Source organism: Cavia porcellus, unplaced genomic scaffold (genome assembly GCF_034190915.1).
Source record: "Cavia porcellus strain 051 isolate PalLab524CR breed Dunkin Hartley unplaced genomic scaffold, mCavPor4.1 scaffold_1, whole genome shotgun sequence".
NCBI lineage: Eukaryota > Metazoa > Chordata > Mammalia > Rodentia > Caviidae > Cavia > Cavia porcellus.
In genome coordinates this window covers 95,213,970-95,218,817 of record NW_026947484.1, presented here as the reverse complement: position 1 = coordinate 95,218,817, position 4,848 = coordinate 95,213,970, and the positions used below count along the sequence as shown (strand labels likewise).

General features: G+C 38.9%; 1 pseudogene; it reads left to right on the top strand.

Annotated features, from left to right (window-relative positions):
- The first annotated feature begins 3,137 nt into the window (after positions 1–3,137).
- LOC100734728 (large ribosomal subunit protein eL21-like) lies at positions 3,138–3,622 on the top strand (annotated as a pseudogene).
- The last annotated feature ends 1,226 nt before the right edge of the window (positions 3,623–4,848 follow it).

The following is a 4,848-nucleotide window of genomic DNA, read 5'->3' as shown; positions in this document are numbered from 1 at the left end:
GTTTTCTTTCCTCCAGAAGTGGACCTGGATTTGAAGTTCAGATTTTTGTGATGTTTTTGAGGGTAAATGCTGTAGAAAGCTGTGGAAGGAAGCAGAATTAGAGGAAGAAAATGGAACCCAGATGCAGGCTTAACAAAGAATCCAGTGAGCCAGGCTGGGATCCCAGGAGCTAAAACTGGCCTTCAGAGTTTCCCCTTATAAGATTAAAATGTTCCAGCCTTTATGCCTTTGCGTCACTCAGTCACAGATGCAAATTATCTTGGGGAGGACTTGACAATAACAAGGTGGGGTTTTACACCTGAAACACAACCCGAGGAGCTGACAGCTAGCAGCTCTGTGCTGGCTGCATCTTTCCACAGCTGTACAGTATAATCATCCCTCAGAATTCACACAGGATTGGCTCCATGCGTGCTGTGAACAGCAAAATCCACAGCCACTAAAGCCCTTTATATAAAATGTCATAGTGTTTGCATACAGCTTACAAACATGCTCCCATATTCTTTAAATCACATCTAAATTATTTAATTCAATGTAGTCCTAGGTAAATAGTAATTACATCATCTAGAGAACAGTGATAAGAAAAAAGTGTGAACATGTGCAGTATAGATGCAATTATTTCCTTAAATATTTTCCACCCACAGTTATTTGAAACCACACACAGGGAGAGACAACTACTTCATTCCCTGAAGAGGGGTAGGGTTATGCATCTTTTTGTCACAGTATGGTTTACAGTTTGTATATACATACCCATTTAATGTTTGGCAACGCATTCCTGTGTTTTAAAAATGAGGACAATATAAGAGTTTATATCAAAAATCTGTCCTCCCCACGATCTGTGTATATTTTTTTCTTGAAGAACGTACATTATATTAATTTTAAAACAAAAAGTCTATTTCAGACACAGAGATGAGCCATTGGCAATTGGGTAATATACTTGGGAAAAGAACTGGCAGCCTTCATGTGGAGAGAAAGCTAGAGACTCATTGTAGGATTAGGCACTGACAAGCGAGTGTCTGATTCATTGCTTCCTAACACACTTTTAAAGCTGTAAAAGCAAGCGTGTCAGAGAGTCTAGATTTCACTTTTAGAAGTTTAATAAAGGGAAAAGGCTGATTGGTACGGGAGCGGGTGTGGTGGCACACCTCTCTAATCCTGGCTGCTCAGGAGGCTTAGGCAAGAAAATCGTTAAGTTTGAGGTGAGTTTGGGAAACTTAGTCTCTGCTTAAAAATGGACCATGGTCTTATCCCATGGTTAATGTCTGTTAACCTGTCACCAGGAACTGCATGCACAGAGTTCACCACCGGAGAACTTGCCCTTCTGTCAGGGCGCCCTGTGGTTAGTAAATGGCTCAGATCAGATCAGCTGGGGTACCCTGGGTGGCCCCATCACTTAATTCTTCAATGAGGTCATGACATAATGGATCTTCATATATTTTCAGCAATTCTTTATGCAAGCAAGGCAAATATCATATATATTTAGGATTCTTCATTTGCTAACTGTTGGCACACATGGTTTCTCCTGAGCATTCTCTTACTGTCTTTCCAATGGCCACTTTCTTTCTGTGTCCTTACCCTTTAGGTGATTTTGGGTGTCCAAATTTCTTTTTCTTAAAAGAGATGTGTCAACTCTCTAAAGGTCCTTATCTAAATACGGTCATAATCTGAAATACTTGCAATTAAGACTTCAGTGCAGAAATTTGGAGGAACAATTTAGCCTATAAAAATCACCTGCAAACCAAGAATGTAATTTGTCATTATAACATGTAAGTCTACATGTAATGTGGCCTTTGCCATCTCTCCACTTTGTTTTTTTCTATTTTTTTTATGTCACTTTAAATTTCAGGGATACCAAATGCTCTATGGCTCCTCAAACATCCTATCTTTTTAGTGCTCCTGGGTCCATCATTGTCACTAGTCAGCTGTTGCTCGAGCTTTAATTCTTACCCTGAATATTTTCATGAAATTGTTTTTTTGGTTTTTTTTTTTTTGGTACCAAGGATCAAACTCACAACCTTGTGCTTGCCAGGCAGGTGCTTATGCTGCTGAGCTAAACCACCAACCCCTTTTCATGAAATTTGAAAACCTATATATAGCTGCTATTATGCTATGGTGTTGGTTTGATAAAAATTCACTGTATTTTCTGGTATCTTATTCTCTAACAAAAGAAGTAGTTGTTCAGCCTTTTTCTTCTGAATGCTGTTTTCTGTTCCTATAACAGAATAGCTGACAGCACATAATTTATAAAGAAAATAAATTTATTTGATTCATGGATTTGGATACTGGGAAGTTCAAACCATGGCACTGGTATTGATGAGGGCCTTCTTGATGCATTATAACATGGCAGTAGGTATCACATGCGAGACCAGTAACTTTACTAGCTCAGATCTCTTCTTTTCTTATAAAGCCACTAATGCTATCATAGGGGCCCTACCTTCATGACCTCATCTAATTGTAATTGCTTCCTAAAGTCTGCACATTTGATGACTATAAATATATGAATTTGCAGGTTAATTTTCAACACATGAAACTTTAAGGGACACTGTCAAACCACAGCCCCTCTCTAGACAAGAAACAGTCACAAAATGCATGTTGGCAGAGAGGGGTGAAGAACCGCACTCAGCTTTAGGCAGAGTGGGCATGAGGAATTGAGTGGGCATTATCCCAGCAAAACTTGCCTCTTGGCAGAACCTGAATCTTGTCTACCCCATTCAAGAGAGGGGACTCAGCCCCTTGGCAAGGACACAGAGCACCTGGACAACAGGACCAGATGTGTGTCCTGTTGACTCAGGCAGCCTTTAGAAGACAGCTATTAGAGCTACATTGTTTAGGCAGCCAAATAAAAACCAAAATTCTCATTAAGAGAAGACAGCTATTCAGGAACCAGGCTACCCACTCATGGGAAACCCACCCATGCTTTCAAAATGTGTGGTTTACAATCAATTACACCTTCATTTCTCAGACAGGGCACTAACAGGTGAATTCCAATCAACACATTATAATCGAGCTGTATCATCAGCTTTAGATTCTAGGCCAACTGTTTCAATTCATTTAGGAAACAGTGTGGTATCCAAACAAACAGTCTTGCTGTAAACATACATTAACTTTCAGCCAGAACTCCCATCTTCCAGTAATTTGCCAAAATGATGAACATGAAGGGACAGAGGAGGGGAACCTGATATATGTTCTCTAGGCCTTTTAGAAAACATAGGATTGTTTCTTGGCTACATACATGTGAATCTACAAAAAGCATGATATTGTAGACAACAAAAGAATGGGTACTGTGCAAAAAGGAATGCCACACAAATATTACCATGGCAAAAACAAGAAGAGTTTACAGTGTTACTATATGCTGTTGATATTGTTGTAAACAAGAAACTTAAGGGCAAGATTCTTGCCAAGAGGATTAATATACGTATTGGGCACATTAAACATTCAAAGAGTCATGATAGCTTCCTGAAACATGTCAAGGAAAATGATCGGAAAAAGAAGGAAGCCAAAGAGAAAAGTACCTGGGTTCAACTAAAGCGCCAGCCTGCCCCTCCCATAGAAGCACACTTTGTGAACACCAAAGGGAAGGTAGCCTGAGTTGTTGGAACCTGTTCCCTATGAGCTCACGGCATAAGCTGGGGATGGAGCACTGCCATTTGTACCTAATTGGCAGCTAAATATACTAGGCGTAACTTAAAAATAAAAAAATCATCCTGTGTTGTAAAGATGGTTTTCTTAATTGAACAGGTATGTGGTGCCTTTACCTAAGAAACAAGTATTTGGAGTAGATTTTCATTCTGCCTAGTTAATTGTGTTAGATCTTTACCCGTCAGTGTTTTTCTTGCTGAAAGATATTATTGAGGTATTGTGTAGGTGTATACACAAATGGCCAAATATTTATGAAATATTTATATTGGCCTGAAGATCCTGCAAATCACCATGGAGAAAAGATGTACCCAGTAAAATGGAAGTCAGTTTGGTTAAATGAATGGAAGTCCATTTCAGTTAAATAGATTGTTTAAAGCAAAATATAAAAAAATTAATAAAAACATATATTAGTTTCCTATGGAACTAGCTCCAAAAAGAGATTGACTGGGACTTCCACTTTTCTGAGGTCTTTATTTCTCATTTACCGGTGTCCTTGGTAATCCAAAACTCACAAAACGGTTTTGCGCCAGTGTGAAAATATGTCCAATTTAATTCAGGTATGTCAGGGTCTTGGATTGTAACTGTATTGTAACAGAAAATGGACTCCTCAGCCAGTATAATTTCAGTTTCTTAGTTCCACAGGTAATAGTCCTGTTCCAGTTCTGGTTGCTTCTGTCTCTTAGAAATGACTGGTCACTGTGATGCATAGCTGGTCACTGTGATACATATTGTATAAACCAATCCCCAGTTGACAAGCCATTTTGCTTCTGTACTTTCTGCTTGTTTATCCCATATAAGCCCTAGACCACCAAAGATAAGGACCTGATATTTTGGGAATGATTCTGATTGGTACTTGTCGGGGTAAATAAATCTGCCTTGAAATCCTGCGTGTCATTTCAGTGTTCTGTTTACCGTGGCGATGTTACATTGCTTTGTGATTACTTGGATATTAAGCCACGCTGAATCTTCAAACCATTTGTTTTGTCACTAGTATGACTTGCTCTTATTCCGCTCTGCAATGATTTTCAGGTACAGGAATAGTCACATTGCCTTATTTTTCTAAATCAAATTACAGCAAAGATGATCCCTCCTCCCAGTTGTCTGAAATTTTTGTTCTTGTTTTATGGGGCTTTTTTTGTTTTTGTTTTGTTGTCCTTGTTTTTTGTTTGTGCAGTACTTGAGATTGAATTTAAGACCTTCACACTGAGCTAT